This window comes from Bos javanicus, chromosome 16 (genome assembly GCF_032452875.1).
Source record: "Bos javanicus breed banteng chromosome 16, ARS-OSU_banteng_1.0, whole genome shotgun sequence".
NCBI lineage: Eukaryota > Metazoa > Chordata > Mammalia > Artiodactyla > Bovidae > Bos > Bos javanicus.
The window spans coordinates 74,844,522-74,857,184 of record NC_083883.1 but is presented as its reverse complement, the minus strand read 5'-3'; the positions used below and the strand labels follow the sequence as shown (position 1 = coordinate 74,857,184).

General features: G+C 47.4%; 1 long non-coding RNA gene across 1 annotated transcript; it reads left to right on the top strand.

Moving 5' to 3' along the window:
* The first annotated feature begins 247 nt into the window (after positions 1-247).
* On the top strand, positions 248-2,703 carry LOC133227434 (uncharacterized). Its single transcript, XR_009729819.1, has 3 exons — positions 248-782; positions 1,157-1,314; positions 2,570-2,703. It is a non-coding gene; the product is annotated as an uncharacterized LOC133227434 (long non-coding RNA).
* Positions 2,704-12,663: the final 9,960 nt, after the last annotated feature.

Here is a 12,663-nt window from a genome sequence, read left to right as displayed (position 1 = left end):
ATTTTCTAAGCTCCTTGTTCAAACGAGGTGAGTTTTTCAAGGGCTGCCGCGGGGACCTGGATTCCTTGGCATTTAGCATTTCCCACTGTCCAGGACCGTGTTTCCCCAAATGCGGTCCCCGAATCAGGTACGTCCATGTCACCTGGAAACTTGTGAGAGATGCCAGGTCTCAGGTCCCACCCTTGATCTGTAGAATGGAAATTGTGGAGGAGGAGGCAGCCCTCTGTGCGACCATGGCCCCCGGGTGGCTCTGATGGTATTCAAGGCTGCCCGCCGCAGTCTTGGACACCTACCCCCGAGGTAACCCTTGCAGTGCGTTCACAGAGGCACATGGCCAGTGCGCCCCACCCCAGGGCCTCCTCCTCGCCCCTCTTCTAAAGGTTCCCAGCAGCCAGTTGGGTACTTTCCTGGTGGCTCAGACGGTAAAGCGTCTTCCTACAATGCGGGAGACCTGGGTTCAATCCCTGGGTCGGGAAGATCCTCTGGAGAAGGGCATGACAACCCACTCCAGTGTTCTTGCCTGGAAAATCCCATGGACAGAGGAGCCTGCTGGGCTACAGTCCATGGTGTCACAAAGAGTTGGACACGACTGAGTGACTTCACTCACTCACTCACTCACAGCCAGTTGGGCCCCCTCCTCTCCTGGAGCTGATTTGGAAAAAAATCTGCTCTGACCTGCACTAACCAACCCTACAATGCGTGTGATCTTAGAACAGCAGGGGAGGGTCCTGGAGTCAGTCTGCGCTCAGATTCAGCTTTGTGATCTTAAAGAAATGAGTTATGTATGATAAAATGAACATAATAATAATATTCTTACTGGGTTATTCTAAGGTTTGAATGAGTTAAGACAGTAAAATTCTTAGAAGAGTAGCTGGCCCATAGAAAGTGTTCATAAATGCTAACTATTAATAAATATGTTTAATATCAGCCTTCAGGTCCATCCATCTAAGCCTCAGACATCATTCAGAGCTAGCTGTAGTTCACAGATAGATCACTTGTTGTCAGAAGACCTGTGTTTATATATGGCCTTTGCTGTTTATAAGCTGCAGCACTTGGAGCAAACCACTTAGGTTCTGTGTGCCTCAAATTTCTCATCTAAAAATCAATACCTACCTCAAGTTTTCATATAAATTATCCTATTTACTTCTCGCACAAGCCTTTGCTCTAGAAAGAAGAAATCTGTTACCATGCCAATTGTACAAATGAAACTGACCAGGACTCAGAACGGTCAAGCCACGTGCCCAAGGTCACACAGGAAGTAGAAGATGGAATCAAGACAGGAATCCATTTCCTCTGACTCTGAATTTTTATGAGGTGATGCACGTGAGAGTACTATACGCATAAAAGTTATTATTATTGTTTTGGGGAAGAGCAATCAGAAGGAAAGCATCCCATTTTCTGAATATGAATTCAGGAAATTAAAATAACAAACCATAAAGTCCTTCTGGGAAAAAAAAAATCAATAATACCAAGAAGAAATAAAACTGAAAACTAAAAAAAAAAAACAAACAAAAAAAAAACAGAGCACAACATTCTGAGATCAAGATTGAGAGTAAACAGCAGACATAAATGGAGAAGCGACACCAACATATTTCCCTTCTTGGGGAGATATGTCTGTGTTCATGAAAGGAGAGGGATTGACGGCGGGAGCTGAAGGTCTATTTATCCTGGGGACAGGCGGCCGTCTGTTTAGCATTTTTATGGCACGTGTCTCTCAGCAGCATCTGGAATGTGGGAGAATGGGTCATTGCTGGGTAGCAGAGGATCAGCAAGGATGCTGACGATGCCGGAGCAGGAGGGGTGCTGAGGACCCCAGGAGGGTCTTAGCCCACCCCTCCTCGGGAGTCCTCAGACCCCCCTGCCGCTGTGCTCTTAGCAGCGGACTCACACAGCTGGAGCCCTGGAGGAGACAGCCCTCCAAACTCTCCTGCCGGGAGGAAAGAGCCCGCCCTGGGTGGTGATGGAAAGAGAGCTGGGCAGCCCACTCTCAGGTGGACCACCTTACACACTCCTTCTCTCCATCCCGCTCATCCATCCAGGTCACTCCTGCCCTGGACCTCCCACCAACTCCTTCTTATCCCCCATGCTTTCTCAGTTCCTCAGCCTGGTTTCCAGCCCTTCTCCTCCTCTCCAGTCTTGTTTCCCTGGGTTATCAACCGCAGTCTCCACTTCAGGTGTGCTGGGAGCAGGCAGTAAGCCCAGGAGACGTTGAGCCCTGGCCTTGGATGCTAGCTCTGTTCCAGCTCTGAACTTGCAAAGAGTGTCCAACTCTGCAACCCCGTGGACTGTAGCCCACCAGGCCCCTCTGTCCATGGGATTTTCCAGGCAAGAATACTGGAGTGGACTGCCATTTCCCCCTCCAGGGGATCTTCCTGACCCAGGGATCGAACCTGGGTCTCCTGTATTGGCAGGTGGATTCTTTACTGTCTGAGCCACCAGAAAGCAAGTCTCTTAACTTTCCCACACCTGGGTTCCATCTCCAGCAGAACAGTGCAGGGCTCCTCTGAAGACAGAAATTTGTGAAATAACACCCCTGATAGATATATCTCAATGTTTTTAACTTTTCCAGAAATTAAAGGAATCTGTCTGTCTGGACCAAACACCAGGAATATTTTTTAATAGAAAGAATGCAAAGAAAGAAAGAGTGAAGAATCCGCTCTTGTCATCAGGGGCAAGAATTTCCATCCCAACCAGTAAAGTAATTGTCCTGACAAATGATTTTCAGAGATTTCTTGATGTCACGTTATAGCAAGAATTCAGCCCAGGAGTCCCAGCCCATGGAATTTTCCCCTAGCATGGAGGAAGCAACCCATTGACCTAAGACAGCTAAGCCATGAGACTCCCTGCTTTCTGGAAGAAGGAGGTTATTTCCTAGAGGATCCGGGAAGGGATAAGAGAAAGAAAGTAGAGGGAGAAGGACAGATACAGGGGAGGGAAGCAGGCCTGGGGTGCATTTGCCATCACTGTCTTGCCCCATTATCTGCAGAGGGTTCTGGCCCTGGGAGATGAATCACAGGCTGTCCCTTGGTTGGTGTTCAGTTGCTAAATCGTGTCTGACTCTTTTGCGACCCCGTGGACTGTAGCTCGCCAGGCTTCTCTATCCATACAGCCATATGTATGGATATAAATGCAGCCTGCATATAAATGCACTTAGTAATACAATGGGGTGGGGGGCCACAAACACCCCCTGCAGCTTGGCTTTTCCAAGACTCGTTGAGTTGCAGTGATATAGGAGGCATGCAGAAGCTCCCATAACACCCCGTCCTCAGTCTCGCCAATGAGGCGGAGAAGACAGCTGAGCTGACACCCAGTGGGAGCCATAAGGCTCCCTGTGACAAGCAGGGAGGGGAGCCTGGAGCAGAGACTGGCTGATGGGGAGATGTAGCTGAGAGAGAGACCAAGCTCTACTGTGCTAACCAGAGCAGGAGTGGGGGTCGGGGTGGGGTGGGGGTCAGGTAGGAAGGGCTACTAGCCGTGATCAAACCCAGGCAATAACCTCATCACCAGAGCCCAGCTGAGCACCCAGTAACCAGAGGACTCCAGGACCACACAAGTGCTTCTGTGCTCTGCCCCCCAAACGCCAAACAAACCTCTCCTCCTCACCCTCCAGGCACAGTCTCAGAAAAGAGCAGCTGAGTATAAGGGACAACGAGGAATTGTCCCCCTACTCCCCAGTTCTGAGCATTACCTTCAGGAAGTATTTCAATTAACAAAACAAAGCGAGTTTAACCATGGTAGATGAAATAGCAATCTCTTTGTCACCGCTCAGGGGACAGGGGCTTGTAAGGATACAGACCACATTTTCTGAGTAGATGGGTCACAGCTGGGAGATCAGGATTCATCAGACCACTCTAACTTTTCCCCATAGAGGCCAACTTCTCTGCTTTCGTGGTTTTACGGCACCTGGAGAGCCTTCGTCTCATCCCTCTAAATCCCAGCCATCATCAGTGTCCCAATCACAGCTGTCCTTCTCCAGGAGGTGTCTCTGAGTCCTCCATCCTTCCTGCTGCTAAGTCACTTCAGTTGTGTCCGACTCTGTGCGACCCCATAGACGGCAGCCCACCAGGCTCCCCCATCCCTGGGATTCTCCAGGCAAGAACACCAGAGTGGGTTGCCATTTCCTTCTCCAATGCATGAAAGTGAAAAGTGACAGGGAAGTCGCTCAGTCGTGTCCGACCCTCAGCAGCCCCATGGACTATAGCCCACCAGGCTCCTCCGTCCATGGGATTTTCTAGGCAAGAGTACTGGAGTAGGTTGCCATTGCCTTCTTCCCATCCCTCCTAGGGTGCCCCTTTAATTTTTCCTTCTTTTATCTGCGTGTCCATGTGCAGAGCCCAGACCAAATTCTCCTATAAATCAGGCCCTCAAGGTACCCATATGGCTAAGGCACACGGGAGAAGTGTGCTTCAAGGAGAAGTATGCCCAAAGTCTCACAGCGCTTAGATAATGAGAGTTTAGGTTAATGCAGCTGTTGAAGCTGTGTGCAAGATTGATCTTTAATAAAGTACTGGTTGAATGAATGAAGGACAGACAGCCTGATCTTGGATTCTTGTCCATCTTCTTTCCCCATTTGTTCTCCCCAGCACGCATGCTCAGGGTTTCGGAAGCTCACGCTTCCAGCGGGCGGGGGATACTAAGCCTGTAAATCGCTCCTCAGGTTCCAGGGGGCATCACCGAGTGCACCCCTACAAGGACACCTTTCAGCCGCCCAGGGTCACCCCGGTTGGGGAGGCTGCTGGACGGGGCACGACCACAGCATAAAATAACAGGTTCTATGGCTCACAACTTCTGTAGTTCGTCTAAATATGTATATATTTTTTGGTTGCTACTAAGCTCAGGATAATGATAAAAAGACTCATTTCACATGACTCTTCCCTGATCTTTTTAAAATAAGTCCATCAGTCCATCACTAAGGCCCGTTGGTTCTTTGGGGGGGGGGTGGGGGAATTCTCCAGGTTTCTCTTCTTCCCCTTTATCCTGTAGTCATCACACGGGTCCATCTGTCCACCCTCAGAAGCATCCATCAGGGTCCCCCCGCCTCCTGTTAAGATAAGACTCCCCCAGCCCAACACACGATTCTCCCCTTCAGCTCGCTGGATATGCTTAATCACTTTTATCCCAGTGGGCAGAATGGCACTCACCCCGCGTAAGCACATCATAAATGGTTATTGAATAATGGCCTGAATATTCATTGGAAAGACTAGTGCTGAAACGGAAACTCCAATGCTTTGGCCACCTGATGCGAAGAGCTCATTTGAGGCGAACAGCGTCGTTTGAAAAGACCGTGATGCAGAGAGAGATTGAAGGCAGGAGGAGAAGGGGACGACAGAGGATGAGGTGGCTGGATGGCATCACCAACTCAATGGACATGAGTTTGCTCCAGCTCTGGGAGTCGGTGATGGACAGAGAGGCCTGGTGTGCTGCAGTCCATGGGGTCACAAAGAGTCGGACACGACTGAGTGACCGAACTGAACTGAATTTGGCACATTTTACCTAACATGTCAGGTGTAAATTAGTCCGCTGGAATTCAAACCCCTCTGAACCCATGTCCATCACCCCCATCCCATCCCCAGCCTCCTCTCTTCCTGCTCTAGAGCCAAACCCTAATCCAGGGCTCCAGTTCTCTCATTGCTGTCCCTCAGAGGCAGGGGTTCTTCTGAACTCAGGTGGGGGACCCCTTCATCCTGGCATCCTCCCCGTTTGCCCCCAGGCTCCCTTTCTTCGACCCTCTTAATTCTGTGTGCATGTGTGCTAAGTCACTTCAGTTCTGTCCAACTCTGCAACCCCGTGGACGGCAGCCCACCAGGCTCCTCTGTCCATGGGATTCTCCGGGCAAGAATACTGGAGTGGGTTGCCATGCCCTTCTCCAGGGGATCTTCCCAAACCAGGGATCAAACCAGGGTCTCTTGCATTATAGGCAGATTCGTTATCGTCTGAGCCACCAGGGAACCAGAAGAGGCACCATTTCATGTGCTACTCAATTTTGTTATCTTGATGACTGTGAAGGTTTCCTGAAGCCAGGGACTAGTTTGGGCTTTTTATAAATCCTCTTTAAAAATCCCTAATGCCTGTTTCACCCTCATCACAAGTTACAAAACAGCCGCGCTTACACCCACCCCCACAGCCGGCACAGCTCCATACACACAGCAAGCGCTCAATAGTTACTGATGCCTGGGTGGCTTCTCTCTTGCTGTCTCCTGTGGTCAGTTCCCAGTGAATTTTCCAAAGTTCTTGCTAACTCCTCTATGTGCCAGACTCGGGGTATTTAGTGAATATGGACAGGCAGAGGGCTAAGTTCAATCACCTTTTTAGAAAGAATCTTCTCCATCCACTCTAATCAAATTACCTTTAAATTTCTAGCAAGAAGACCCGAGGAAGGACCAGGAAAGGAGAGGAGAGCATTCTGGGGAACTCTGGCCCTCCAGCTGAAGCCCAAGGGCAAATGTCCTTTGCAGCTTGGGATGCTCGTTTTCTGCCATCGTAATACCAATGTGCTTGGGAGGCAGTGATGTTTGCCAGGAAAGTCTGTCCCTCTGAGAAACACTGGGCCAGCCTGTGGTGTGGAGGAGGGGCCCGGATAGGAAAGAAACTGACTCCATCTGGGCCCCCATTATTAAGCTGGGGAAGCAAAATTTACCCAGGTGAAAATGACCCAAGACCCTTCCTAACATAAAGCTTAAACTCTATTTAAAGTGTTGGTATTTGGATTTTTTTTTCACAATTCCAGAGAGTTAAAGTTAGTGTAAAAGTTGTATTGTGAAGGTAGGGGAGTGAATGTGAGCAAGGATTTATAAAATTCAGTGGGGTCCGTCTGGAATGGACCCCGGCTCTCTGCTTCACCCATCTCTCTCCCCACTCGGCAGCACCTTTGCAGGAATCTTTCTATTCTCTGAGCTTCAGACTCCTCCTTGTCAAAAGGAAACATAGGATGAGTTTCAAGAAAGTGCCTCCCAGGTCTGACCATGAATCTACGACTCCTTGACCTCCGAACAACCACAGTTTTATTCTCTGGGCAAGGTTTCCAGTCACACGCGGGGCAAATGCTTCATCACACATCTGCCCGCTGGGGGATGATTTTCGTTTACAGAGAACGTGTTTTCATACCTCCAGGAAAGGAAGCCGTAATGGTGGGAACTCAGGCATCAGCCAGGCAGACTGAAGAGGAATCTTTGGAGGCAGAGTCCTCCTAAGGGTCTGAAACCTCTGGTCACCTTCCACCCTGCCCAGTAGGAGGGCTGTCCCTTGACTCGAGGAACAGGACAATTCCTAGAGCTCAGCTCTGCACCTCACTGGATGCTCTTAGTTCCTCACATGTGTAAGTTCATGGGTTACCGCCTGCAAAGCTGGGCAGGTCATACAGGGTCCGCATCTGGGGGTAGATCTTGCTATGAAAAAGCACAGTTGTAACACAGACATAGGAGTAATGGTCATAATAGCCGTGGTGGGATCTTTCCTGGTGGGCCAACGGCAAAGACTCCACGCTTCCAATGCCTGGAGCCCAAGTTCAATCCCTGGTCAGGAAACTAAATCCCACAAGCTGCGAGGAAGATCAAAGATCCTGCGTGCTGCAACTAAGACCTGGCACAGCCAAATAAAATAAAATTTTAAAAAGTACCTATTGCGTCTGCAGGCAGAGCAACCAGGTTCTCATGTGTCAGACTGCAAACAAATGTTGCCAACTTAATTGCTGTACATCTAGTAGCGAGGGATCCTTGGTCTCCATTTATAGATGAGGAAACCAGGGCTCAGAAAGGGTAAGGAACTTTTCCAAGGTCACAATAGCAGTCGGGGGGCACCAGGATTGTTTTTTGTCTGTTGCCTGCAAATCCTGGGTCTCCCCTGGAGCTCTCTGGCCAGCAGCTCCTCAGGCAGGGGAGGCCCTTGCAGAGGGAGGAGGGGGAGAAGGCTAGAAGTCCGAGGCTGTGGCCTGCGTGTGCAACCTACGCGTGTAAACTGCAGCTTCTCTGTCCTCGCGCGTGGTCCTCTCCTCTGAGCAGGAGGGCTCGGGGTCCCTGGACAGGCTCTTTCCAGCCAGGGAGTGCAGGCTAAGATGATTTTTTTTTTTTTTTTTTGTTAACGTGCCTGTATATTTTTGGAAATGTTCTGGTGTGTAAGTGAATAAAAGGCTGGGTCAGACAGCGCCCGGGGCTGTGGGGTGGGGAGGAGACCCGGATCGCCAAAGAAAGCCGGAGCAGCAGCTTCAAAAAGTGGTTTGATATATCTCCCCCCTGATTTTGATCTTAAGAATGTCTGGAGCCCAGACAGCCCCCGGCAGCTTGGGCCGACGGGGGCTCTAACCCGCAGGACCTCACAGCAAAGGCTTCTAGTTAACAGATCGCTTTTGTGTGATGGGAAGCCAGGGAGCGCGTGAGAGACAGAAAACACCAGGGCTGCGGGAGACTGCGGGTGGCAGTGGCCAGGCTTCAGAGTCGTCAGCGGAGAGACACCGAGGGGCAGCGAGCGTCTGTGCGACGCGGAGAAGCTCGCTCCTCCGGTCGGTCCCGCACGGACAGAGGCCAGGGTGGCGCCCGGCCGGGTTTCTTCTGAGAAGGCAGAGGACGGAGCCTTGCGGGTCCCGATCTTTCAGCCCCTCCATCCTTGACCAGTGACAGGAAGGCCCTGGTGGGCTCCCAAAGGAGCCTGCTTCTCCAGGGCGGTTCTCACCCCCTGTTTCACACTTGCCCTGTTTGAGCAGTTTTTCATGAGTGCAGACAACAGAAGCAGACATCACGGTTCTCCAGCCATCCTTTGCTCAGGCCATTCATCTGAGTGGCGGTCAGAGGACACAGGTTAAGCTGAGTGATGCTGGGGGCACTCCCCCGCCCAGAAGAGTGCTCAGCCCCAGTCTCTTGGGGGGAGTGGGGAGTGGCAGGTGGGGGTGGGGGGCCCTGGGGATGGGGGGTTGAGAGGTGGAGCTGCAGCAGCCCCACCTGCGTGGGACTTCCAGGGTTCTGGGCTCTGAGGTCCCTCTCTTCCCAAATCTTACCTTCCTCTGCCTCTCCCACCCCTACACACACACACACACACCCCCCAAAATCACATACACAACATATAAATACACAGGGCCAAACATTTGTTCAACAGGCCTGAAATTCAGCTCCAAACTCTCTTATTCAAATATCTTCATAAAAGATGAACATTAAAAAAAAAAAAAAATGTTAAGAAAGGGACTTGAAGGGAACTATCACTAAAATATTAAGAATGGTTGTCTCTGGATGAAAGAAAAAAACGATTTTTCTTCTATTAATTTTGTTGTCATAAAATATTCATCATGAGAATTTTTTTCAATCAATGGAGAATACTTAGATTTTTTTTTTTTTAATGCAGCACATCTAACAAGGGTAATATGTGAAGAGCTTACCAAGTGTCTTGTATTTGAGAACTGTTTGAGGGAAAGGTCATATAAAATGATAAAGGTCTTATGCTTATAGGGCAGTAGAAATGTCCAGAAAGCTTAGAAGGTGCTGGAAAAGGTTCTAGAAGGACCACAAGGATAAATCTGTCTTTTTAAAATAAATATCCTGGGGCCGATCCCTGTGCTCTAATTTCCTGATCTGTAAAGTGAAAGCATCGCATTGCAAGATGGGGAAGATCCTCTCCAGTTTGTGATGTGCTGTAACTGTATTTCATCAGCCTGTCACGTCCCAGGAGTTCCCACCTCCTCTCACCCCCCTCTTCTCATCTCCCTTCTACTTGGAGCTTGAAGGGCAGAGCTAAGTTCTTTAGATCCAAATCACAGCTCTCCTAGAACCATGGGCATCACAAGGAGAGAAGGGTTAATTTTTAATGATAATGTGGATCTAGATGAAGTATCCAGAACTCACGCAGGCTGCCTGCCTGCCCCTCTCTGATAAGGAGCTGAAACAGGAGCAACACCTGTATTTCCCTCCCTTCTATCATTCAGACACCTACACTAGATGGTCTCTTGCCAAAGGTTCATAATCTTTTTCAGATCTTAGAACCTAAAGAGCTAAAAACACATTGATGAAAGCCTAGGTTTTAATATTGTTCAAAACAAGGCTTCCACCCTGTTTTTTTCTGAATTGTGTGATTCAAACCATGTTATTCAACCTCCTTGACCCTCCGTTTTCTATTACTGAAAAATATAGATCCTGATGACCTCAATGAAAATGTTGAACATATACTAAGAAGGCTAAAAAGGGTACTATTTTCTCTTTTTTTGCACATGAAAGTTATGAGATAGTCCCTCTTCCTAGTGACTTAATTCCCTCTTGGTTCCATAAAACCCCATTTCCTCTTGTCCTGACTTTGGGAGATGCTGAAACAGTGCGCAGTCTCCCAGGCAAAATCCTCTTTTTTTTCCCAGGTTCGAGTCCCATGCATCAACATTAACACTCAGAACTGAGGTTCCTGCAGCCCCAAGAAACATCACCCTAGAGTTCTTGATCCTACTACTTCGTTACTTGTCTCTGTAAACTATCTCACACACACACACACACACATACACACACACCCCAGCCCTTGATCAAATCTGCTGCTCCGGTGCAAGGTCGACTAAATATCTAAAGATTCGCCCTGCCCTTTCACCACCAGCTACGTGTCTCCCAACGTTGCCACTTTGATTATAATCCCTGCCTTCTCTTCCTGTTATCTCAGATGCCAACCCCATGAGACGCATTAAATACATAATGCATTCTGACTTGCATCTGGGCTTCGCAGTCTGGTGTGGGGAGGTTACAGCAGAAGCATATGCCTCCTTCTTAAAATTCAATTATTCAAATTCAGTTTCTTCCTCTGCTCCCAGTCCTCACCAGCACATAGTCTGGGACTTTTCATCAGATCACTCAAACTGCCAGCACTGGAACCAGGAGTTATTGGCTCCCGTTCAATTTGCTTCCACTGCGATGTAGTGTTGTTTTTTAACAATGCACCGTTCTGGGCACTGCAGGTCCAAAGATGTAGAAAATGTAGTCAAAGAAGTAGATAAAGGGACTTACATGCATGTAACCCCAGCAGCGCTTGACAAGGGCAATTATAGCATAAAAGATAAAGCAATGTAAGAGTGCAGAGGAGAAAGCAATTAATTATCTCTGTTTCTACAATGGGAGGAAGGGATCAGTCAGATAAGATCTCTTATCTACAATATGGGTGATGAAACAGCATATTCTCATAAGAAAAAGAGATTAGAATCAACCAAAGCAGAATTCGGGTGCCAAGCATTGTTCTAAGCTCAGGGGTGGGGTGGAGTGTAGGGGTGCCTCTAGTAAGAGCTGAGTCTTTTCTCAGTCTATGCTGCTTTCCTTGCGACCATGTCCATCTGTCTCACCCCCTTTACTGCCTGAAACCCCATTCAGCCTTCAAAGCTCCAATCCCACCTCCTTTGTGGGTTCTCACTCCTAACAATTACTCCTCCAGTGTTATTTTATTTTTGCATTTGCTATTTGCTCACATTATTTGGGATCCACCTCTAATCAGTGACTTCCTGACACTGTAGCACGTGTGTCTTGAGAGCTGAAAGTCTATCTTAGTTATATTTGTATCCTTGTGATAACTCACAAATGCTTAGTGTCATAGACACTAAATAAACATTCTTGGTGTTGAAAAGTCAAGTGGCAAATATAAACCCAGTGCAAAATATATAACAAAACACTAAGTATGTATTTTTGATCAGATTAAAATGGGAAGCATTTACTATAATAAATACATTACCTGGTCAGGGAACTGAGATGCCAGGAACTGCAGAGAGTAGCAGCCAAAAAAAAAAAAAAGAAAAACCACAACAAAACAAAAAAACACTTCCATGTTTTCCTTCATAGAACTCATCATAATTTGTAAATACATATATATCAGTGTGTGACTGTTGAGTGTCTAGCTCATCTCTTTGGCTTTAAGTAGGAGGAAGGCAAGTCCCATCTCGCTCATCACTGGCCCAGTACCTTTCTCATACAGACTGAGGTTGCAGTATTAAGGTGAAAATTATAAATCACCACTTTCTGAAGAGCAGTGTGCCTCTTCAGTGACTCATAAACACGCACATTGTTTGAGTTAGCAACTCTTTCTTGTTATTTACTTAAGGAAAAAACCATAAAGATTTATGTACAGAGATTTTCATCACACCATAATAATCAACTAATTGTACACACATTGTATGCTTCTAAAGATCCTCAGAATAATAAGAGAGAAGTTAAATACATTCATCGATTGAAAGTATTTACTATGCAGCTGTTAGTAATAATCTTTTAAATCATATTTAATGACTTGAAAAAAATCATAATATATGGTTTAGTCAGAGCTGGATACATAATTGGCACAGCCTAGAAGAATGAAAACATGCAGCCAATAAGCAGGATAAAAGTACCTTTTCTTTCGCTATGGTCTCTTGCTTGACTTGACATGGCATTTTTTTTTTTTTTGCTATTTAATGTTGTTCTAAAAGAAAAATTGAAAATCTAAACTATTAGCATAAATCTCACCATTCATCTGTCCATTACACAATGCAAGTTTAAAATGATAATAATGAAACTGTTTAACTCACTTGCAGAATTACCAAAACCATACAATCTATATTCCAAAGTTTATACACACTCGAGTTTCTTTCTTGCCAGAGCTGTGACAGTGCTGCAGAAAATGATCTCACTTGAGTTTATTCCACTTCTTGGTACACACATAACCTACCCACATTCTCAACTGTCAGCTCACCGG